Source organism: Macaca thibetana, chromosome 1, assembly GCF_024542745.1.
Source record: "Macaca thibetana thibetana isolate TM-01 chromosome 1, ASM2454274v1, whole genome shotgun sequence".
Classification (NCBI taxonomy): domain Eukaryota; kingdom Metazoa; phylum Chordata; class Mammalia; order Primates; family Cercopithecidae; genus Macaca; species Macaca thibetana.
The window spans coordinates 165,990,806-166,016,570 of record NC_065578.1 but is presented as its reverse complement, the minus strand read 5'-3'; the positions used below and the strand labels follow the sequence as shown (position 1 = coordinate 166,016,570).

At 36.4% G+C, this 25,765-nt stretch overlaps 1 protein-coding gene and 1 non-coding gene across 2 annotated transcripts in view; one reads left to right on the top strand and one right to left on the bottom strand.

Annotated features, from left to right (window-relative positions):
* The window catches only part of CRB1 (crumbs cell polarity complex component 1), a 282,711-nt gene that overhangs the window by 30,673 nt on the left and 226,273 nt on the right, over window positions 1-25,765 (top strand). The window lies entirely within an intron of this gene.
* LOC126944445 (U6 spliceosomal RNA) lies at window positions 14,939-15,045 on the bottom strand. The gene has a single exon (XR_007722056.1). It is a non-coding gene; the product is annotated as a U6 spliceosomal RNA (small nuclear RNA).

The following is a 25,765-nucleotide window of genomic DNA, read 5'->3' as shown; positions in this document are numbered from 1 at the left end:
ATTAATACAATTTCAACTTTTAGATTCGGGGGTACATTTGCAGATTTGTTCCATGGGCATATTGCGTGACATTGAGGTTTGGGGTATGAGTGATCCCGTCACCCGGATAGTGAGCATAGTGCCCAATAGGTGGTTTTTCAGCCCTTGTTCCCCTCTTTTTCTCCCTTCTCTAGTAGTTCTCAGTGTCTATTGTTCCCGTCCCATGTCTATGTGCATTCAATGTTTAGCATTCACTTTTAAGTGAGAACATGGGGTATTTGGTTTTCTGTTTCTGCATTAATTTGATTAGGATAACGTTCTGCCTGCTGACTTGTCTTTAAACTTGCCATCTGCTTCTCATTTTAAAGAAAAAGAATAATGAGGCTTGTTTTAAGGTCTTTTCCTCACGATTTAAGCAAGATTTGGGGGAAAAAAAAGACCTACAGCTTCACCCTAGATTAGAAGATGACCAAAAGTCTATGGGAGATATGGAAATCATACAGGTTTTAAGATTCTGTCATATGTAATAATAACAGTAGCAACATAATATGGTTTTAATAATGCTATCTTCTATAGTATTTATAATATGTTCAGCAATATGCTAATTGCATTATATGTATTAAGTCATTTTATCCTCACAACACTCTGAAATAAGTACTAATGTTTTACAGCTGAGAGAACTCAGTCACATTGATGCTAACTTGCTTGAAGTCACTCAGCTGCAGTGGAAATATCAAGACTTCAACTCATGCTTTTTGACCTTACAATATTACTGTAACGTCTTAATCCATTCAGATAATTGTTAGAATTATTGCATTGAATTGGCTCAATGAAAAATACAATTAGAGAAATATAAAAAGCTATACTAAATATTTTTTGGTCTGTACTATCAGATCCTCTTTCTTGGATCAAAGTGTAAATTTATGTAAATCACTGTTAGAATATGTATTGCATTAATAATACAAGATTTTTAATTTTTTAACCACCTTAGATAAGTTCCACAAAAATTTATAGTAGTTACTTCAAATTCTTCAAGTTTTTTCTATTTTATGGGATTTCACCATATGTAGGTCTTAACATAGATATGACAACTCAAGTTTAGATTCAGTCTTGGGAAATAATCACTATGTGGCACATTGACTATCTGATAAGTTATTGATTAGTTCTCTTCACTTCTGGTTGCTCTTGCAGGTGAATAAAATTATCCACTTCCATGTCTATCAGCAGTATGTGAAAGGAAATAATAGGTAGAACTAGAAAGATCCTTGAAAATCAATCAATTACTCCTTATATTTTTTCAGAGAAAAAGAAGTCCCAGACTGATAAAATAGTCTTGACCGACATACTTTACCCAAACAAAGGGTAGAGGTAAATATAGAGCATGCACTCTAGTATCAGGAGTTCTAGGCTAAATCTTGGCTTTGCAATTGATTAATCAAAAATCTTAGACATGTTATTTAGTCTCTTGGAGGATCAAGTTTTTAACTGGCAAAATTAGAGATATTAAAGATGATAGTATCTCATGAAATTGTCATTGATGATCAAATGATCAAATATAAGGCACAGTGTTTTGCAAACTATTAAGTGTTATGCAAATGTTTAGCTGTAATTAATAGACTTTGCTTCCCAATTTGGAGAGAAATGCTATAAAATGTGTATACCATCAACAATTTGGAATTGGTTCTTGTAAGAAGACAAGAGCAGAATAAATTATAGCTTTTTTATTACATGTTCTATAAAGAGTTACAGGCATTATGTTAAATACTAAATAATTAGACTACAATTCCTGCTTCATTTTAAAGTCATATGTTTATGATCTCATAAAATTATTTTTAGGGTTGTCCAGTGCAAGTAGAACAGGACTACCCCCTCATCATCTTATTTTTGATGTTTTTCATAAATTACATGTAATATTTGAAAGGAATGTCTACCATTTGCCCACTTCCAGACTCCTCTTATAAGGTATTCCACATGCCTGTTGCCAGGTGAGTAGACGTGAGACTGGATTCTGGTAGAGCTGGAATCAAAGAAGGATGTATGCTAAAGTCAGATAAAGTACAATAGGGGAACACTCTCCCATGATATAGCATTTGATACCCTGGTAAGGACCCTAGGAAACAGTGCAAACATGCTGATAGAATGAAATTTGTAGTATGAAGAAAGTGATGAGCCACAATAAGCAATGTAGAAAATTCCAGAAATGACATCCCAGAGGCTGAAATAAGGGATTAAAAGACTAGGCAAAATGGGCATGCTAACTGGATATACCATGTATATGGAAAGACCACCAGATACCTAGTTTCCATGGATGGTCTAGAACCATCACTGTTTACAATCAGGAACATTTTGGTGAGAGAAATACCAATATCAGAGTCTTAGCAGTAGCTCTCTTCTGTAGACGAGGGTTGATGATAGGAGATGCTATTTGTAGTAGGCTGAATAGTGCCTATCCCACCACAACCAAAGATGTCTCCATCCTAATTCTCGGAACCTGTGGATGTGTAACCTTCATAATTTAAGGGACTTGGCAGATTTAATTAAATTAAGGATTCTGAGATGAGGAGATTATCCTGGACTACATAGGTGGGCCCAATGTAATTATAGGGGGTCCTTATAAGAGAAAGGTAGGAAGGTGAGAGTTAGAGAATGCGATGTGACAATGGAAGTAGGGGTTGGAATGATGCAGCGATGAAGTAAGGAATGCAGGCAGCCTGCAGAAGCCGGAAAATGCAAGTAAATGGATTATTCTCTTGAGGCTCCAAAGGGAATGCAGTTCAGATTACACTTTGATTTTAGCCTAGTGAGACTTATTTTGGATTTTGACACCCAAATCTGCAAGAGAATAGATTTTATATTGTTTTAGGATACTATGTGTGGTAATTTGTTACAGTAGTAATGGGAAACCAATACACTTAAAGAACTGGGCTAACTGGTGGAAATGGCACTCTAAGACAACAGAGATAAAATGGTAATGCTTAACAGTAAGGAGTCAGGTCGATGCAGTTACAGTAAAGAAGAGCAAGGTTTGAGTGGTAGTCAGCAGATGTGAGACAAAGAGGGTTATAAGAGATGATGACCAGAACATGGTGTCCTTAGGGGCAAGATAGACGGGCAGCCAACACAGATACTACTCAGTCTACACAGTGAAAAGAAATCAAGAATAGATGTACAGAAGGCTGAAGCCAGTTGCTTCAGTTAAAAAATCATGATTCCTCTTCTAAATTTTGGTTTTCAAACCCCAAATTCATTGACTGAAGGAGAGGCCAGGTCTCTAACAAAAAGGGCTCTTTGTTACCATATACACTTTCTAAGAGATCTAATACTATCACAGTAGGTCTTTCCTATATTTAGGTAACTACATTCTGGGGAAAGATAAATATACAAACATTTTAAGGACTGCTTAAACTCAGAATTTGAGTTGATACTGTTACTCAAGAGAACCAAAAATCTCATCACAGCCCCTCTATTAGAGTGAAGACATATGAGGGTCAAGTAATAGGATCCTGGCTCATATACTGCTCACAGAGTGCACTGGTTCCAAAGATATACTTCAGATTTATTTTCCTAGTCTTTGAAGGGATCGTTTAAATGGATATCCTTGATAGTTGACACAACTCCCACTTTGGTTCTTTGGCCTGGGAAGAAAGAGTAATCATAGCAAGGAAGTTTAAGTGGAAGTTGTTGAAACTGCGTCCCCACGTGGCCAGATAGTAAAAAAAAACAAAAACAAAAACAGTATTCCATGTCAAGAAGAATGGTAGAAATTAAAGCAATTTTTAAAAGTTGTAGAATTGGTGATACTGTATTTTCATTTGATCCACTGGTCTGATCTCTACAAAAGTGAGATAGTTCCTGGAGGAATGACAATAGATACTGCAAACTCTGTCAAGTAGTTGCCCTAACTGCAACTGCCATACCAAATAAGGTACCTTTTCTAGAGTCAATTAAAAAGAAATTAGGTACCTGTATCTGGGAAATGTATTTAAGTAGAATCTAAGTGGCACTAACCACAGTTCTCTACACTGCACCTGATCTCAAGGATGTAAATGATTGTCCTTATCTCTCTCCTCTACCGTGAACTCCAGAAGACCCTCACCCTCAGCTGTTCAAGGTGACTTACTGGGAGCATGACGCAGGCTCCCACCATGAGGAGTCTGAGCCCTTTGCTCACCAAGCCCTTCTTAGGGCACATCTTTTATACTTGCCCACTTACATCAAGATTGGTCAAGTATGTATCAAGAGCCACGTAGGTGAGGGCCAAACATGTTCCTCCCACCATACTACTAGCATATGCTTAACTGACAACCTATAGCTGTTGACTTATTCAAGGTCCACCTCAACTTTTTTTTTTTTTTTTTTAATTTATTTATTATTATTATACTTTAAGTTGTAGGGTACATGTGCATAACGTGCAGGTTTGTTACATATGTATACTTGTGCCATGTTGCTGTGCTGCACCCATCAACTCGTCATTTACATCAGGTATAACTCCCAATGCAATCCCTCCCCCCTCCCCCCTCCCCATGATAGGCCCCGGTGTGTGATGTTCCCCTTCCTGAGTCCGAGTGATCTCATTGTTCAGTTCCCACCTATGAGTGAGAACATGCGGTGTTTGGTTTTCTGTTCTTGTGATAGTTTGCTAAGAATGATGGATTCCAGCTGCATCCAAGTCCCTACAAAGGACTCAAACGCATCCTTTTTTATGGCTGCATAGTATTCCATGGTGTATATGTGCCACATTTTCTTAATCCAATCTGTCACTGATGGATATTTGGGTTGATTCCAAGTCTTTGCTATTGTGAATAGTGCTGCAATAAACATACGTGTGCATGTGTCTTTATAGCAGCATAATTTATAATCCTTTGGGTATATACCCAGTAATGGGATGGCTGGGTCATATGGTACATCTAGTTCTAGATCCTTGAGGAATCGCCATACTGTTTTCCATAATGGTTGAACTAGTTTACAATCCCACCAACAGTGTAAAAGTGTTCCTATTTCTCCACATCCTCTCCAGCACCTGTTGTTTCCTGACTTTTTAATGATTGCCATTCTAACTGGTGTGAGATGGTATCTCATTGTGGTTTTGATTTGCATTTCTCTAATGGCCAGTGATGATGAGCATTTTTTCATGTGTCTGTTGGCTGTATGAATGTCTTCTTTTGAGAAATGTCTGTTCATGTCCTTTGCCCACTTTTTGATGGGGTTGTTTGTTTTTTTCTTGTAAATTTGTTTGAGTTCTTTGTAGGTTCTGGATATTAGCCCTTTGTCAGATGAGTAGATTGCAAAAATTTTCTCCCATTCTGTAGGTTGCCTGTTCACTCTGATGGTAGTGTCTTTTGCTGTGCAGAGGCTCTTTAGTTTAATGAGATCCCATTTGTCAATTTTGGCTTTTGCTGCCGTTGCTTTTGGTGTTTTAGACATGAAATCTTTGCCCATGCCTATGTCCTGAATGGTACTACCTAGGTTTTCCTCTAGGATTTTTATGGTATTAGGTCTAACATTTAAGTCTCTAATCCATCTTGAATTAATTTTCGTATAAGGAGTAAGGAAAGGATCCAGTTTCAGCTTTCTACTTATGGCTAGCCAATTTTCCCAGCACCATTTATTAAATAGGGAATCCTTTCCCCATTTCTTGTTTCTCTCAGGTTTGTCAAAGATCAAATGGCTGTAGATGTGTGGTATTATTTCTGAGGACTCTGTTCTGTTCCATTGGTCTATATCTCTGTTTTGGTACCAGTACCATGCTGTTTTGGTTACTGTAGCCTTGTAGTATAGTTTGAAGTCAGGTAGCGTGATGCCTCCAGCTTTGTTCTTTTGACTTAGGATTGTCTTGGAGATGCGGGCTCTTTTTTGGTTCCATATGAACTTTAAAGCAGTTTTTTCCAATTCTGTGAAGAAACTCATTGGTAGCTTGATGGGGATGGCATTGAATCTATAAATTACCTTGGGCAGTATGGCCATTTTCACGATATTGATTCTTCCTATCCATGAGCATGGTGTGTTCTTCCATTTGTTTGTGCCCTCTTTTATTTCACTGAGCAGTGGCTTGTAGTGCTCCTTGAAGAGGTCCTTTACATCCCTTGTAAGTTGGATTCCTAGGTATTTTATTCTCTTTGAAGCAATTGTGAATGGAAGTTCATTCCTGATTTGGCTCTCTGTTTGTCTGTTACTGGTGTATAAGAATGCTTGTGATTTTTGCACATTAATTTTGTATCCTGAGACTTTGCTGAAGTTGCTTATCAGCTTAAGGAGATTTTGGGCTGAGACAATGGGGTTTTCTAAATATACAATCATGTCATCTGCAAACAGGGACAATTTGACTTCTTCTTTTCCTAACTGAATACCCTTGATTTCTTTCTCTTGCCTGATTGCCCTAGCCAGAACTTCCAACACTATGTTGAATAGGAGTGGTGAGAGAGGGCATCCCTGTCTTGTGCCAGTTTTCAAAGGGAATTTTTCCAGTTTTTGCCCATTCAGTATGATATTGGCTGTGGGTTTGTCATAAATACCTCTTATTATTTTGAGGTACGTTCCATCAATACCGAATTTATTGAGCGTTTTTAGCATGAAAGGCTGTTGAATTTTGTCAAAAGCCTTTTCTGCATCAATTGAGATAATCATGTGGTTCTTGTCTTTGGTTCTGTTTATATGCTGGATTATGTTTATTGATTTGCGAATGTTGAACCAGCCTTGCATCCCAGGGATGAAGCCCACTTGATCATGGTGGATAAGCTTTTTGATGTGTTGCTGAATCCGGTTTGCCAGTATTTTATTGAGGATTTTTGCATCGATGTTCATCAGGGATATTGGTCTAAAATTCTCTTTTTTTGTTGTGTCTCTGCCAGGCTTTGGTATCAGGATGATGTTGGCCTCATAAAATGAGTTAGGGAGGATTCCCTCTTTTTCTATTGATTGGAATAGTTTCAGAAGGAATGGTACCAACTCCTCTTTGTACCTCTGGTAGAATTCAGCTGTGAATCCATCTGGTCCTGGACTTTTTTTGGTTGGTAGGCTATTAATTGTTGCCTCAATTTCAGAGCCTGCTATTGGTCTATTCAGGGATTCAACTTCTTCCTGGTTTAGTCTTGGAAGAGTGTAAGTGTCCAGGAAATTATCCATTTCTTCTAGATTTTCCAGTTTATTTGCGTAGAGGTGTTTATAGTATTCTCTGATGGTAGTTTGTATTTCTGTGGGGTCGGTGGTGATATCCCCTTGATCATTTTTAATTGCGTCGATTTGATTCTTCTCTCTTTTCTTCTTTATTAGTCTGGCTAGTGGTCTGTCAATTTTGTTGATCTTTTCAAAAAACCAACTCCTGGATTCATTGATTTTTTGGAGGGTTTTTTGTGTCCACCTCAACTTTTGAGCCACGACCATGCTCTTCTCAGGGCAGGCCATGGCTGAGTATAATGGCAGTACATGGGCCTAATCATTTCTGCCTAAAGTAAAATCCCTCTAATGGGTTCTTCTAATAAGTTCTCTGCTCCAGAACTCCCCCACTGAGCTGGAGAGAAATTTGTCAGTCCTACATTGTGATTTGCTTAATCCCTTGCCAAATGCTGTCTCCTCCTTTTGTGTTTCGCAGATGTTACCTCCCCTCCCCCAATACCTTGTTTTTACTCCTTACTCCATCTCGGTGTCTGCTTCCTAAAGAACCTGAGTGACCAGCACAAGGAGGTAGGGTAGGGTAGAGGCATGTGGATGCACCTATGGGAATGAGCATATGGTATGAAGATATTTTTATTACTTGTTGTAGTGGTTTTAAAAATGTATTGATAATCTTCTCTGGTTCCTGGTTCCCTCATCTTGAGTTTAGACTGAACCTAGTGACTCAATTTTAATGAACAGAATAAAGGGAAAGTGATGATGTGCAACTCTGGATACTAGTTTATAAAAGGCACTGTAGTTTCCTGACTCTTCTCTCTTGTATAGCTTTCTCTGGGGGAAGCAAACTAGCATGTCATGAGGACACTAAGGTGTCACTGGAACAGCCCATGTGGTGGGGAACAGAAGCCTTCTTCCAACAGCCATCTGAGTGAGCTTGGAGATAGATCCTTCAGTCCCCAGACTGCAGCCTCAGGAAACAACCTGACTACAACCTCTTGGAAGATTGTGAACTAGAAACAGCAGTTTTTAGTTGCCAAGAGTTGGAGGAATTTGTTAAACAGTAATAGTTAACAAATATAGACCCTCAGAAATTATCCACAGTTGAAGAGGCACTGAAAAAAGAGGGAAAATGACTTGCTCAGTTTTCATCAGTCAGCCTCTGTCATCAGCCACTTCAGTGATAGTATAATGGTTCCAAAGATAGAGAAGTCATGTGGGCAAGGACAGAAGCTATTCATGGTTCCAGTAACATAGGCTCCCATTCACCAAGGCTTATCTAGCTACTGCTGCTCCTAGAAGTCCAATCTGGCAAAAATAGAGCACAACACTGAAACATCCTTTGAGGAAAGCAGTCAATTAGGCCAGATAATTACATTAGATCCTTTCTTCTATAGTGCAGAAATGGGCACATGCTCTTAGAATTCAGTTATGTCAGTCACATCCTATCCCATACTACTGAGAAACTGCTAGCCTGACAGAATGATGGAAGCATTTGTTGAAAGTACAACTGAGATACAAGCTCACAGATGCTTCCTTACAAGAGTGGGGCATCATCTTTCAGGAGATAGGGTATATTTTAAATCTTTGAAATATATGGCACTATGTCCCCAGTAGGCAAATATATGAGAACCAAGGGGTAAAAGCAGGAATGGCCCTATTTTCCCTCCTGTCAGAGACTCAGTAGGGGAACTTATGTTTACTGTCCCTGCCATTTTGATGCATAGAGGTTATCATGTTTTAAAGACCTCCTTTCAAAGTGGGGATGCTTCCACTTACATCCCATTAATTGAGCTACAACTGTCACCTGTGCACTTCGGGTTGCTCATACTAAGAGACAGCAGTCAGAGAGAGAAGTCAACATTCTGAAAGAGGTAACTGAGCCAGATCATCAAGCAAAGGTAGGACCACAGAAGCTTGAAATATGTTAGTGCATTGTAGCTTGTTCATGTACTGCTTTTGGAATCCTGTGATTACCATGTGATTAAGTCTGTGTTACCCTGCTAGATGATGACAGACACATGGTCCCGTTGTCCATGTGCCTCAGTGGATAGGCTGCCAAATATAAGTCATATGAGTGAGACTATCCTAGATTAACCAGCCATCAGCCAAACCACCCACTGAGTGTAGCAGAGGCTTGAGCAAGCCAACAGAGATCAGCTGAGGTGATTCAGACCACAGAATCATAAGTTAAATAAATGGTTGTTTTGTTAAGTACCTAAGTTTTAGAGTGGTTTGTTATGGACCAAGGGTGAGCTGATATAAGAAATAGCTTGCCAAGAGAAGAGTTTTAGAAACCAGAATACTGTGGCTATTTCTCTTAAAAGCTATATGATCCAAGGATCATTTTGAGAAAATGGGTATTCGTGCTTCTGAATCAAATATTTTATCATCTACCATGATCCCATCCTGGTGACTTGACTGCAACCACAGGTGAATCTTGAAGATTTCTTTATTTTACGTTAGGTTTAACCTGAAGTAATGACCTAGTAGCCTGCTTATGTTATCCTTTCCCCTGGTTCTACTTGGACCCAGCTTGGAATTCTTAATCTTATGGTTGTATTCTTTTGGGTTCCAGTACAAACACGTTTTAGACAGAAAATAGACTGTGATTATTAGCCATACATATTGTGGGGTGAACTTGAGAAGTAGCCCTGTACCCACCATGTAGTTATGATCTATATGGCTTTTATTTCCTTTTTTTTTTTTTTTTTTTTTTTTTTTTTTGAGATGGAGTCTTGCTCTGTCACCCAGGCTGGAGTGCAGTGGCACAATCTTGGCTCACTGCAACCTCCGCCTCCCAAGTTCAAGCGATTCTCCTGCCTCAGTCTCCTGAATACCTGGGACTACAGGCATGTGCCACCATGCCCAGCTAATTTTTTGTATTTTTAGTACAGACAGGGTTTCACCGTGTTGGCCAGGCTGGTCTCAAACTCCTGACCAGCTTGTGATCCAACCACCTTGGCCTCCCAAAGAGCTGGGATTATAGGTGTAAGCCACTGCACCTGGCTGGCTTTTATTGCCTTATTGCACTGGCTAAAACTTTCAGTACCATGTTGAATAAGAGAGGTGAGGAGTGCACATTCTTGACATTTCCGTAATCTTAGGATGAAAATATTCTGTCTTTCCCTATTAAAAATAATGCTCGCTGTGGGGTTTGCTTGTAATGCTCTTTATCAAGTTAAAGAAGTTCCCCTCTATCCCTATTTTTCTAAGAATTTCTATCATATATGGGAGTTAACTTTTTTCAAAGGGTTTTTATGCATCTAACAATATGATTTTTCTTCTGTAAGCCTGTTGATATGGTGGATTATGTTGATTTTCTAATGTTGAACCAGCCTTGCATACCTGAAATAAATCTCATTTTGTCATGGTATATAATTCTCTTTAAGCTTTTTTAAAAGAATTTTTAAGAATTCAACTTGCTAGTATTTTATTGATATTTTTTGCATTTATGTTCAGGAGAAACATTGGCCCATAGTTTTTCTTTTTTATAATTTCTTTACCTGTTTTAGGCATTAGGGCAATGCTGACCTTGAATGAGTCAGCAAATACTCTCTTTTCTTCTATTTTCTGGCAGAGATTGTAGAGAGTTTGGATCATTTATTCCTCAGATGTTTGGTGGAAATTACCAGAAAAAAAAAAACAAAAAAAACCCAGAACACAGTGCTTTTATTTCAGAAGATTATTAATTATATTGATTACTAACTATTGATTCAATTTCTTTATCACATATTGGCCTTTCTCAGACCATTCTGGCTGTCATAACAAATTAATTTAACCTGGGTATATATAAACAATAGAAATTTATTTCTTACAGATCTGGAGGCTGGGAAGTCTGATATCTGGTGAGAGCCTCTTTCTCAAAGATGGCATCTTCTTGCAGCATCCTCACATGGTGAAAGGGGCAAGGCAGCTCCCTTCAATCTCTTTATAAGATCACTAATCCCATTCACAAGGGCCCCACCTCTTAATTTTATTACTGTAGGTATTAGGTTTGAATATATGAATTTTTGGGGGGGGACACAAACATTTAGACAATAGACATTCCAGTTATTTATTATTTCTTACGTAAATTTTGTAGTTGGTGTCGCTAAAAGAATTGGTCCATTTCGTTTAAGTTACCAGATTGGTAGACACAGTTGTTCATAGTATTCCTTTTTATTGTCCATGGGATCAGTAGTGACGACTTGTCTTTCATTTCTGATATTCATAATTCGTCTTTTCTCTCTTTTTAAATGCATGTCATTTTGGCAGAGGTTCATCAATTTTATTGATTATTTGAAAGGATCAGCTCTCCTTTCACTGATTTTCTCTATTTTGTTTTCAATTTTATTGATTTCTGCTCTTTATTATTTTCTTCTTTCTGATTGCTTTGTATTTTTTTGGTCTTCTTTCTCTAGGTTCTTGAGACAGTAGCTTCAATTATGGATTTGAGACTTATCTTCTCTAATGAATGCATTTAGTGCTATTAATTTTCCTCTCAGCACTACTTTCACTGTGTCCTACAAATATCTATATGTTGTATTTTCACTTTTCACTCAGTTTAATGTGCTCTTAAAATTTTTTGAGACTTCCTTTTTCCTCCATGGATTATTTAGAAGCATGTGTTTGAAGTGTCCGAGGGTTTGGACATTTTCCTGTTACCTTTCTGTTCTTGATTTATAGTTTGATTTTATTGTCAGAGAACAAACTGTATAGATTTTTTTAAATAAGTTTACATTCCAATTCCATAAGAATGTGGAAACACAGAAACAAATGAAGACAAATAAAATGATCCCCAATTTCCCAACAGATGTGAACTAATATTAATGTTAATCAATTGATATTTTCATATATGCTTATTTATATGGATATCATTATACTTATCTCAATATTGTAGACAATATTGCTTTGATCTTATTATTCTGCTTTTTTCCCTTTACATTTTTCTTGCCTTAAATATTTTTGAAAGTATGATCTTTTTTTCTTAAATGTGAAATCTCTTTACAGTTAAGTACATGATTGTATATGTTTACCCTACATGTCAGTAAAAAAACCACCAACTAGACAGAGTATGGTGGCTCATGCCTGTTATCCCAGCACTTTGGGAGGCCAAAGCAGGCAGATCACTTGAGGTCAGGAGTTTGAGACCAGCCTGACCAACATGGAGAAACCCCATCTCTACTAAAAATACAAAATTAGCTGGCGTGGTGGAGCATGCCTATAATCCCAGCTACTTGGGAGGCTGAGGCAGGAAAATCATTTGAACCTGGGGGGCAGAGGTTGCAGGGAGCTGAGATCATGCCACTGCACTCCAGCCTGAGCAACAAGAGCGAAAATGTCTCAAAAAAAAAAAAAAAAAAATTCACCAGCTATTGTAAAAATAGAAAAAAATATATCACAAAACAACAAAAACATAGAAAGAAATCATAAGAAATATATTGAACTGTGAAAAGTGTCTTTCTTTTGGTGTCTTCACATCCTAGTCTTCTGTGTACTTATGTATAGAACAGTATTGCCTTGGATAGATGCATTCCTTACTTACCTCGTCAGTTGTCCATTTGCATATTCTGTCAGTTCCAGGGATATCAAGCTCTATATAATTTTAATTCTCAAAATGTACTAAGATTTTTTTATAGCTCAGGTTATAGTCTATCCAGGTACATCTTCCATGCAAGCTTGAGAATAATGTGTATTCTGCTGTTAGGTGGAGTGTTCTATAAAAGTCGATTAGATTATATTGTTTCATCATGTTGTTGAGTTTCTTCTAGATTCTTTCCGAATTTTTTGTCTAATATTTATATCAAATTTTGATATTAAAATATCAAAAATTAAAATTCTCAACTATAATTATTTGTCTTGTCTATTTGTCTTTTAAGTTCTATCAATGTTTGCTTCATATATTTTGCAGTTCTGATCTTGGGGACATACCCATTTAGGAATGCAATATATTCTTGCTTTGTAAAATGTTTCTGTCTGGTAATTTTCTTTGCTGTAAAGTTGACCTTACTTACTATTAATATTAGTCAGTGTTTAAATGATATATCTCTTAGTATCATTTTACTTTCAATCTGTCTATATTGTCATAGTTTGTGTGGGTTTCTTATAGACAGCATATAGTTAGGTCATGTTTTAAAATCTACTTTGTAAATCTGTCTTTTAATTGATATATTTTACCCACTTACAAATAATATAATTATTGATACGTTAGGGATAACATCTGCAGTTTTATTTTTTGTTTTCTGTTTGTTTTCTTGATTTTAATTTCCCTATTTTCTTTTTTCTGAATTCTAGTTTTGATATATCCATTTTAATATCTCTATAATGTTTTCTAGTGTATCCCTTTGTAAAGCTTTTTTTTTTTTTTTTTAATACTTTAAGTTCTAGGGTACATGTGCGTAACGTGCAGGTTTGTTGCATATGTATACTTGTGCCATGTTGGTGTGCTGCACCCATCAACTCGTCAGCACCCATCAACTCGTCATTTACATCAGGTATAACTCCCAGTGCAATCCCTCCCCGCTCCCTCCTCCCCATGATAGGCCCCGGTGTGTGATGTTCCCCTTCCCAAGTCCAAGTGATCTCATTGTTCAGTTCCCACCTATGAGTGAGAACATGCAGTGTTTGGTTTTCTGTTCTTGTGATAGTTTGCTGAGAATGATGGTTTCCAGCTTCATCCATGTTCCTACAAAGGACACAAACTCATCCTTTTTTATGGCTGCATAGTATTCCATGGTGTATATGTGCCACGTTTTCTTAATCCAGTCTGTCACTGATGGACATTTGGGTTGATTCCAAGTCTTTGCTATTGTGAATAGTGCTGCAATAAACATACGTGTACATGTGTCTTTATAGCAGTATGATTTATAATCCTTTGTGTATATACCCAGTAATGGGATGGCTGGGTCATATGGTACTTCTAGTTCTAGATCCTTGAGGAAGCGCCATACTGTTTTCCATAATGGTTGAACTAGTTTACAATCCCACCAACAGTGTAAAAGTGTTCCTATTTCTCCACATCCTCTCCAGCACCTGTTGTTTCCTGACTTTTTAATGATTGCCACTCTAACTGGTGTGAGATGGTATCTCATTGTGGTTTTGATTTGCATTTCTCTGATGGCCAGTGATGATGAGCATTTTTTCATGTGTCTGTTGGCTGTATGAATGTCTTCTTTTGAGAAATGTCTGTTCATATCCTTTGCCCACTTTTTGATGGGGTTGTTTTTTTCTTGTAAATTTGTTGGAGTTCTTTGTAGGTTCTGGATGTTAGCCCTTTGTCAGATGAGTAGATTGCAAAAATTTTCTCCCATTCTGTAGGTTGCCTGTTCACTCTGATGGTAGTTTCTTTTGCTGTGCAGAAGCTCTTTAGTTTAATTAGATCCCATTTGTAGATTTTAGCTTTTGTTGCCGTTGCTTTTGGTGTTTTAGACATGAAGTCCTTGCCCATGCCTATGTCCTGAATGGTATTACCTAGGTTTTCTTCTAGGGTTTTTATGGTATTAGGTCTAACATTTAAGTCTCTAATCCATCTTGAATTAATTTTCGTATAAGGAGTAAGGAAAGGATCCAGTTTCAGCTTTCTACTTATGGCTAGCCAATTTTCCCAGCACTGTTTATTAAATAGGGAATCCTTTCCCCATTTCTTGTTTTTCTCAGGTTTATCAAAGATCAGATGGCTGTAGATATGTGGTATTATTTCTGAGGACTCTGTTCTGTTCCATTGGTCTATATCTCTGTTTTGGTACCAGTACCATGCTGTTTTGGTTACTGTAGCTTTGTAGTAAAGTTTGAAGTCAGGTAGCGTGATGCCTCCAGCTTTGTTCTTTTGACTTAGGATTGTCTTGGAGATGGGGGCTCTTTTTGGTTCCATAAAAATATGGAACACTTCATGAATTTGTGTGTCATCCTTGCACAGGGGCCATGCTAATCTTCTCTGTATCGTTCCAATTTTAGTATATGTGCTGCCGAAGCAAGCACTGTAAAGCTTTTTAATGGTTGCTCTAAATAACTTACTATATATTTTTATAAAAATTATAAATAATTATAATTTGTAATTATATATAATCTCTATCATAGTCTATTTGTGTCATAATTTTGCCAATTAGAATGAAGTGTATAAACTTTACCTTCCTTTTTGCCCCTTTAGTCTCCCCCATTTATCATATAATTATCTCAAATATCTCCTCTACATTCACATAGAACAACATCAGTGTTATAATTTTTGCTTCAATCATTAAATATAATTTAGGAAACTCAAGAGGAGAAGAAAAATCTATTGTCTTCACTTGTATTTTTGCTTACCATGTCTTTCTTTATTTGATGTTCCAAAGGTCCTTTCTTTATAGTTTCCTTTATGTTTAGAGAACTTTTTTTTTATTATACTTTAAGTTCTGGGATACATGGGCAGAACATGCAGGTTTCCTACATAGGTATACACATGCCGTGGTGGTTTGCTGCACCCATCAACCCATCATCTTCATCAGGTATTTCTTCTAATGCTATCCCTTCCCATACCCCCCACCCCCTGACAGGTGCCGGTGTGTGACGTTCCCCTCTCTGTGTTCATGTGTTCTCATTCTTCAACTCCCATTTATGAGTGGGAACATGCAGTGTTTGGTTTTCTGTTCCTGTGTTAGTTTGCTGAGAATGGTGGTTTCCAGCTTCATGCATGTCCCTGCAAAGGATATGAACTTACCCACTTTTATGGCTGCATAGTATTCCGTGGTGTATATGTGCCACTTCTTTATCCAGTCTATCATTGATGAGCATTTGGTTTGGTTCCAAGTCTTTGCTGTTGTGAACAGTGCTGCAGTAAACATATGTGTGCATGTGTCTTTATAGTAGAATGATGTATAATCCTTTGAGTACATACCCAGTAATGGGATTGCTGGGTCAAATGGTATTTCTGGTTCTAGATCCTTGAGGAATCACCACATTGTCTTCCACAATGGTTGAACTAATTTATATTCCCACCAACAGTGTAAAAGTGTTCCTATTTCTCCACATACTATCCAGCATCTGTTGTTTCCTGACTTTTCAATGATCACCATTGTAACTGGCATAAGATGGTATCTCATTGTAGTTTTGATTTGGATTTCTCTAATGACCATTGATGATGAGCTTTTTTCATATGTTTGTTGGCCTCATAAATGTCTTCTTTTGAGAAATGCCCTTTCATATCCTTCACCCACTTTTTGATGGGGTTGTTTGTTTTTCTTTTGTAAGCTCCTTGTAGATTCTGGATATTAGCCCTTTGTCAGATGGATAGATTGTAAAATTTTCCTCCCATTCTGTAGGTTGCCTGTTCACTCTGATGATAGTTTATTTGGCTGTGCAGAAGCTCTTTACTTTAATTAAATCCTATTTGTCAATTTTGACTTTTGTTTGCATTGCTTTTGATGTTTTAGTCATGAAGTCTTTGCCCATGTCTACATCCTGAATGGTATTCTCTAGGTTTTATTCTAGGGTTTTTACGGTTTTAGGTCATACATTTCGGTCTTTAATCCATCTTGAGTTAATTTTTATATAAGGTGTAAGGAAGAAGACCAGTTGCAGTTTTCTGCATATGCCTAGTGAGTTTTTCCAACACCATTTATTAAATAAGGAATTCTTTCCCTATTGCTTGTTTTTGTCAGGTTTGTCAAAGTTCAGATGGTTGTAGATGTGTGGTGTTAGAAAATTCTGAGGCCTCTGTCCTGTTCTGTTGGTCTATATATCTGTTTTGGTACCAGTACCATGCTGTTTTGGTGACTGTGCCTTGTAGTATAGTTTGAAGTCAGGTAGTATGATGCCTCCAGCTTTGTTCTTTTTGCTTAGGATTGTCTTGGCTATATGGGGCTCTTCTTTTAAAGTAGTTTTTTTTCTAAGTCTCTGAATAAAGTCAATGGTAGCTTGATGGGGATAGCATTGAATCTATACATTGCTTTGGGCACTACGGCCATTTTCATGGTATTGATTCTTCCCATCTGTGAGCATGGAATGTTTTCCATTTTTTGTGTCTTTTCTTATTTCCTTGAGTGTGGTTTGTAATTCTCCTGGAAGAGATCCTTCACATCCCTTGCAAATTGTATTCCTAGGTATTTTATTCTGTTTGTAGCAATTTTGAATGGGAGTTCACTCATGATTTGGCTCTCTGTTTGTCTCATTGGTGTATAGGAATGCTTGTGATTTTTGCACATTGATTTTGTATCCTAAGACTTTGCTGAAGTTGCTTATCAGCTTAAGGAGATTTTGGGCTGAGACGATGGGGTTTACTAAATATACACTTATGTCGTCTGCAAACAGAGACAATTTGACTTCCTCTCTTCCTATTTAAATACTCTTTATTTCTTTTTCTTGCCTGATTGCCCTGGGCAGAACTCTGTTGATTAAGAGTGATGAAAGAGGACATTCTTGTCTTGTGCCGGTTTTCAAAGGGAATGCTTCCAGCTGTTGCCCATTCAGTGTGATATTGGCTGTGGGTTTGTCATAAATAGCTCTTATGGTTTTGAGATACGTTCCATAAATACCTGGTTAATTGAGAGTTTTTTTTAGCATGAAGGGGTGTTGAATTTTATCAAAGGCCTTTTCTGCATCTTTTGAGATAATCATGTGGTTTTTGTCATTGGTTCTGTTTATGAGACGGATTACGTTTATTGATTTGCATATGTTGAACCAGCCTTGCATCCCAGGGATGAAATCCAACTTGATTGTGGTGGATAAGCTTTTTGATGTGCTTCTGGAACCAGTTTGCCAGTATTTTATTGAGGGTTTTTGCACTGATGTTCATCAGAGATAATGGCCTGAAGTTTTCTTTTGTTGTTGTGTCTCTGCCACGTTTTGTATCAGGATGATGCTGGCCTCATAAAATGAGTTAGAGAGGAGTCCCTCTTTTTCTATTGTTTGGAATAGTTTCAGAAGGAATGGTACCAACTCCTCTTTGTACCTCTGGTAGAATTCGGCTGTGAATAAGTCTGTTCCTGCACTTTTCTTGGTTGGTAGGTTATTTATTACTGCCTCGATTTCAGAAATTGTTATTGGTCTATTCAGGGATTCAATTTCTTCCTTGTTTAGTCTTGGGAGGGTGTATGTATCCAGGAATTTATCCATTTCTTCTAGATTTTCTAATTTATTTGCATAGAGGTGTTTATAGTATTCTCTGATGGTAGTTTGTATTTCTGTGGTATCAGTGATGATATCTCCTTTATCATTTTTTATTGCATCCATTTGATTCTTCTCTCTTTTCTTCTTCATTAGTCAGGCTAGCAGTCGATCTATTTTGTTTTTAAAAAAACAGCTCCTGGATTCATTGATTGTTTGAAGGGTTTTTCATGTCTCTATCACCTTCAGTTCTGCTCTGATCTTAGTTATTTCTTGTCTTTTGCTAACTTTTGAATTTGTTTGCTCTTGCTTCTCTAGTTCTTTTAATTGTGATGTTAGAGTGTCAGTTTTAGATCTTTCCCACTTTCTCCTATGGGCATTTAGTGCTATAAATTTCCCTCTAAACACTACTTTAGCAGTGTCCCAGAGATTCTGGTATGTTGTATTTTTGTTCTCATTGGTTTCCAAGAACTTATTTATGTCTGCCTTAATTTCATTATTTACCAAGTAGTCATTCAGGAAGAAGTTTTCAGTTTCCATGTAGTTGTATGGTTTTCAGTGAGTTTCTTAATCCTGAGTTCTAATTTGATTGCATGGTGCTCTGAGAGACTGTTACGATTTCCATTCTTTTGCATTTGCTGAGGAGTGTTTTACTTTCAATTATCTCATCAGTTTTAGAATAAGTGTGATGTGGTGCTGAGAAGAATGTATATTTTGTTGATTTTGGGTGGAGAGTTCTGTAGATGTCTGTAGGTTTGCTTGGTCTAGAGCTGAGTTCAAGTCCTGAATATCCTTGTTAACTTTCTGACTCGTTGATCTGTCTAATATTGACAGTGGGGTGTTAAAGTCTCCCACTATTATTGTGTGGGGGTCTCAGTCTCTTTGTAGGTCTCCAAGAATTTGCTTTATGAATCTTGGTGCTCATGTATTGTGTGCATATATATTTAGGATAGTTAGCTCTTCTTGTTGCATTGATGTCTTTACTATTACATAATGGCCTTCTTTGTCTTTTTTGATCTTTGTAGTTTAACGTCTGTTTTATCAGAAACTAGGATTGCAACCCCTGCTTTTTTTTTTTTTTTCTTTCCATTTGTTTGGCAAATATTCCTCCATCTCTTTATTTTAAGCCAGTGTGTCTTTGCACGTGAGTTGTGTCTCCTGAATACAGCACACCAATGGGTCTTGACTCTATCCAATTTGCCAGTCTGTGTCTTTTATATGGGGCATTTAGCCTGTTTACTTTTAAGGTTAATATTGTTATGTGTGAATTTGATCCTATCATTATAATGCTAGCTGGTTATTTTGCGCATTAGTTGATGCAGTTTCTTCAAAGTGTCGATGGTCTTTACAATTCGGTATGTTTTTGCAGTGGCTGGTACAGGTTTTTTCTTTCCATAAGCAATTTTTATTTCATGTAGATCTGCTGGCAGCAAATTATCTTCCTTTTTCTTTGCCTTAGAATGTCTTGATATCTGTTTCATCCTTAAAATATATATATTTTCTGAATATAAGATTTGGTGTTGACAATTTTCTTTCTGAACTTGAAAAGTGTTTTCTTATTTGCTTTTCACCTCCACAGTTTCTGATGGGAAATCTCTGTCATAAAAATAGATTTTTACTTACAGGTAGGGTGTAATTTCCCTTTCATTGATTTCAAGATTTTTTCTTTGTCTTTAATTTTCAAAACTTTCGTGATAATTTTCTTGGTGTATTTATTTGAGTATATTCTGTTTGGAATTTGTTCACCTTCTTGAATCTGTAGTTTTATGTCTTTTTCCAAATGGTGAAGCTTACAGCCATTATTTCTTCAAATAGTTTTTTCTCTTTTTTTTTTTTGTCTCATCTACATCCCCTCTCTTTCAAAGACTCTAATCACACAAACGGTAGATATTTTTGTTATAGTCCCACAGATTCCTTATGCTTAATGTATTTTTTTCCTTCTATTTTCTTTATGTTGCTCAGATTGGGCAATTTCTATTGTTCTATCTTTTATATCACTGCTTCTTTCCTCTGTTCTCTCCAGGCTGCTGTCAAACTTATCTATTGAGGTTTGTTTGTCTGTTTATTTAGGTTATCATATTTGTAGTTCTAACTTTTTTTATTTGGTTCTTTTGTATACTTCTTTTCTGAGACTTTCTATTTCTTTAAGAGGCTTTAAAATTTTTTTCACTTCAAGAATATTTGTAATTGCTCATGGAAGCATTTCTATGATGGCTGCTTTAAAATCTTTGTTAGCTGGGCACAATGATGTGCATCTGTAGTCCCAGATACTCACAAGGCTGAGGTCAAAGGATCACTTGAGCCCAGGAGTTTGAGGTAACGGTATACTATGCTTGTGCCTGTGAATAGCCACTGCATTCCAGCCTGGGAGGCAAAGGTAGATCCCATCTCTTAAAAAAAAAAGACAGATATTAAAAGCTTATTTGTTATATAATTCACTCTAACATCTTTATCACCTTGGTATTGACATCTACGGATTGTCTTTTCTTTTTTTTTCCATTCACCTTGAGATATTTTTGCTTTTTGCTGTTTTGAGTAATTTTTTACTGAAACATGAAATTTTGCATGTTGTGTTAAGGGTCCCCGGGTCTATTTAAGCTTTCTGTACTAGCTGATTTCCTCTGACACTGCTCCAGCATGGGAAAGGGATGGATGTTCCTTGCTACTGGCAGGTCAGGGAGAAGAAGGGCAGGTTCCTTACATGATCTATGCTGACACCTAAGAGTGGGTGTCCTCTGTGACGTCCACTGATATTTTTCTTGATAAGAGAAAAAGGAATGCTTTATTATTGCTCCCATGTGCCTTCCACTGTCACCACACTTGGGGGATATGTCCTCACTGACATCGGTTGGGGGCAAAAGTACTAACTTTCCAGGAGGGCTCCTATGACACCACCATAGTGGGGAGGGGTACTTCATAACTGTTGGGTATGCCAGGAAATTCAGGCTCCCCAAGTAGTCTACACTGGAAGTATGGGAGGAGCCTTGTTGCCACCTGATAGAGATGAAAGTCCCAGTATCTACTCAGTCTCTCTGACACCACAGCAGGAACATTAGGGTAACTTGTTAGAGCCTGGTAAGGGTGACAACCCACTCAGCCTATGCTGGCATAGGCAGAGGTAGGGACACAGTTCTTTCTGTGGTGTTTAGCTGGAGTAGAACAGTTACAGTATGCAAGTTTTCTGTATTACTGGGTTGCCCCTTTCCTGGTCCTTTTGCTAAAGAGAGCAGGATTTTATTTATTTATTTTTATTTTTTGTCTGTATTCATTGGCATTTCTGGGTTGCTGACTTCTTCAGTTCCAAGTCATACGAGTCCAAAAGAAAACCCAAGGAGCTTACCACTATGTCATTTCTTGTGCCCTGAGTCGTGTAGATGGTCTGCTTTCTTCTCACTACCTTTTAGAGTCTCCGTATATTTATTTTATATAAAATGTCCAAGGTTTCTAGTTATCTTTAGAAGAAAGAATGGGAAAAGCCTGTCTACTACAGTTTCCTGGAAGAAGTTTTGAGAATTATTTTAGATAATTAAGTGATTGAAAAAAAGATAAAAGGAAGAATACCATTTCATGACACATGAGAATTACATAAAATTCAAAATTCAGTGTCTATAAGTAACGTTTTAATGCAATATAGTCACATTCACTTACATATTGTCTACAATTCCTTTTGTGCTACAATGGCTGAGGTTGAGTAACTGTATCAGAGAGTCTATGGTTCACAAAGCCTAAAATATTTACTGTCTGAGCCTTTAAAGAAAGTTTGCTGATACCTGGCTTATATCATGGAATTACTTACATTTTATTAACAGTGAGTAGAGTACCTCCTCTACCAAAACTAAGAGAAAAATGAATGTATAAATTCAGATAGACTGTACTCAGTTTTAGGGAAATATAATTATCTATAGCAATCATAAGTAAATCCCCTTACTGTTAAAAATGTATATATACAGTTTTTAGTTTACGCCAAAAGCTACTCAGGTTATGTTGAATAAATTTTCCTTAAACATTGATGTCAAAAATCACTCTTTTACCATTCTTGGTTAGTGCAAAATTTTTTACTTGTAATTTTTTCTTCTAGAAAAGTCTGCTACAAATACTGTTATGTATTTTTTTCTACTGTCAAAACATTCCCCAAGAAACCTGAATGTTCCCACAAATATTTCTTATTATAAATGTTTTTGTATGTTTGTAACTTATTTTGCATGTTGAAATTCTATAACCAAGGTTGCAAGGTTGTCATTGTTATAGTGTTAACCATAGAGTCATAAACAGCAAGTCGAACACTAAACTTGAAAGACATTATGCAAGAAAAGAACACCAAACCAATAGTATTATTTCCCATTTATCTAACCTTTCAAGGGCACTTAGCAGCTAGAAGAAGATTATAAATACAGACAGATTTCATGATTAGAAGGTTCATTAGTAAGAAGGTACAGAATACTAATCACAAGACTTTCATTTGCACTGACAAGGTCTGACCTTGCTAGCATTCATCAGTGACAGTGGAATTGCTCCCTGGTGGTATCAACCACATGAAACACACAGAAAACATGTTTTTCGTGGAGGAATTCATCAAAAGTAAGCAGAACTGTATCACACACCATTGCTTCCAGGAGTTCCCCCAGAGAATAGCTAGCATCTTATCTGAATCAGTTTGTTTGGTCTGTAAAATATAAAATGTTCAGAGAAACTCTGCATGTTAAAGAAAGTTTAAGCTTTGAAACCTTGGAACAACAACTATCATTTCACATGACTCTTCATCTTAAATCATCGAATTGACCGTGAATAGGTGCTTTGGTCAATATTAAATCTAGAAACATATATATAGTATAGTCTGATATTAACTATTTAGGAATTATAAATATTATAAACTCTTGTAAATATTTCCATTTAAAAATACTGTGGCACTAAAATGATTATTACATTAAATAAATAAAATTGCATATTTTAAGTCTAGAAGTGCATTTTCATATTCCAATTATAAGTGTGTGTGAAGCGACTCTTTTCCTAAATGTCATTATTTTCTATGAAAAATGCCTTCATTGTCTGAAAGCCTTTTACTGAGTTCCGAGGTTTGTGATTGGACAAAACTGAACACAATTTTCTCATCTGCAAATAATTTACTGCTGATTTGTTGTAAAGTTAGCTAATTAAATAATTAGAAATTGTGTAAAATACAATATAATTTAGTGGAAGCACTAAGGCTCTGGAGTCAGACGGATCTGATTTTGAATCCTTTTAATTGCTTAACCAGTTACTGGACCTCAGTTTACTTATCTGCAAAATAGGAAAATACTACCCAACATCCATGCAGGGTTGAAATAAGTGTTAAGCAAATGGTGTTTATTATAACCAAACTCCAAATTGTGTAATAAATACTTTAAATACATTTACAGAAAAACAAGTAAAGAAGATCAACGAGGTAAGTGAAAATCTAATTGCATTGAGAGTTGGCTGGGCCTTAAAGATTCTCTGTTTATTATAACAATAACTTATTATTTTACATTTTAATGTTTCTGAAATTAATGTTAAAATACATGGACAATGAATCAGGTCATGATTAAACTGTGTACAGTTAGCATTGTCTACATACCGGCCAGCTTATGAGATCCCCACAAGAAGGTGAATTTTGACTTTAATTTGGGTTTTCATCATGGATTATAATGTCTTCATAAAGATTAAACTCTGATACAGAATTAAAAAGCTTTTATTAAAACAAAATGTGATGAAAGGCCACAGAAGAAACAGATTTCTCAAAGTAGATCATGAAGCTTTTATTTCTTTAACTTCAAAGTAAATACTACAGTTAGACTTTTCAAAATTAAAAAGATAAATACAAAAATGCATATTATAAAGCCTATCTAACTGACCGCCTGTCTCTCAGCCACCCAAGTGTTCTTGCCATGGATAAATAGTTATTGGTCTTTCTTTTTATTTCTTGTAATGACATTTTATGCATATGTAAATAGATAAATTTAATCATACACCTTTCTTTTTGTAATGCAAGTGTTGCATACATACCATACATATCATTTTCCACATTGCTTTTTTATAATATCCTTTGGAGATTTTTATAGTCAAGCTAATAAATAATTTATCTTTTTTGCTTTAACAGCTGCTTAATGCTCCATTAAGTATTCAGACCATACATTTTAACCAGTCCCCTTTTGATGAACATACAGTTTTTATTCCCCTAAACTTTTATAACTACAGTGAAGTCATAATAATCTTGTACAAAGAACATGGAATTTTCAAATTAGGAAAGGTTGATATAAACTTGTTCATTTTGAAAGATATGCATGCAGGCTCTTGGACATTTCTGAGTGAAGGACAACAGGAAATATGGTTAGAGACTAGAAGTGTATAAACTATAGGATGCTTTGAATGCTGTGGGATGATAATTCATAATATGACAGGAAATAGTATTGAACTAATTAAAGTAAGGAGAGGTCATGAAAAGTAGTATTTAAGGAAGATGAATGTTCTGAGTTTTTATTTCCTGGAACCCTGAAATTGTTTAGAGATTTGAGAAAGAGCTTTATAAGATTTCCTTGTTAGAATAAAACTATTGGTGTGATAGATACAAGCAAGCAAGATGACTAAATCAGACAGAAGTTGTAAGAGGAGGTAGAAAATTAGGACCTAAATTCTGAAAGATTAACTCAGATGAGAGAAGCAAGATAATACTCTGACATTCTAGGTAGCAGGCAAAGTCCAGAGTGCAAAAATTCAAGAGTGGATTTAGCAAAAGTATTTCATGAATTTTGAAACTAAGGAATAGGCTATGTGGTCTTTCCCCTATTTATACACTATTCTGAGTTTGAGTGACTCTGGGAGGGTTTATGACTGGGATATCAGGTTGTGATCAATATCTACAAGCACCATGCACTCCTGCTTCTCTCTTGCCATATAGATTTTCTCAGTTTGCTGTTTGCTTTTCAGTAAGATCAAATATATTAATATTTTTTCCTTACAGTATTTTAGTGTTTTATTATTAGTTGAGAAGGTTTTTCCCACTCCAAATCGTATAGTCACACCTGTATTCTATTCTACATAGTTTATTGCACTATATTTGTCATTTAAATTATTAATCTATTGGAAATGTATATTGACGTGTAGTGTTAGGCAGGGGAAAATCTTTTCAAAACTCTTTACTATTATCCTGTGGCATTATTTTCTTAATGTTTTTCCTTTAATTCAGTCAATTCCTTTCATCTCTTCATCTTTAATTTCAAAGATAGTGCAAAACTCCTTTTAGATGGTAAATCTTTTCATAAGACCTGTTTTCCTTCTTTACTCATTTTAAAATATAGATGACTAGTATTTTCCAGCAAACTTTACAGTTAGATTATTTTAGGACTCCCTTCCTGTCTGCTTTCATTCTGTTAATGTCATCTTTCTGAGATCACATCACATCACATCACATCACATCACATCACATCACATCACATTGCATCGCATGGCATCACATCACATCACATCACATGGGAGGGTTGGTTGATATACGTTACACCAGCTCAGTGATTCAGCAGCATAGGGGCGTAGAGACGGGGTTTGTGTAGTTACAGCAAAGGAATATTTTCTCTGTTCAAGCCTGTGTTTGTTGGTATTATAGTAC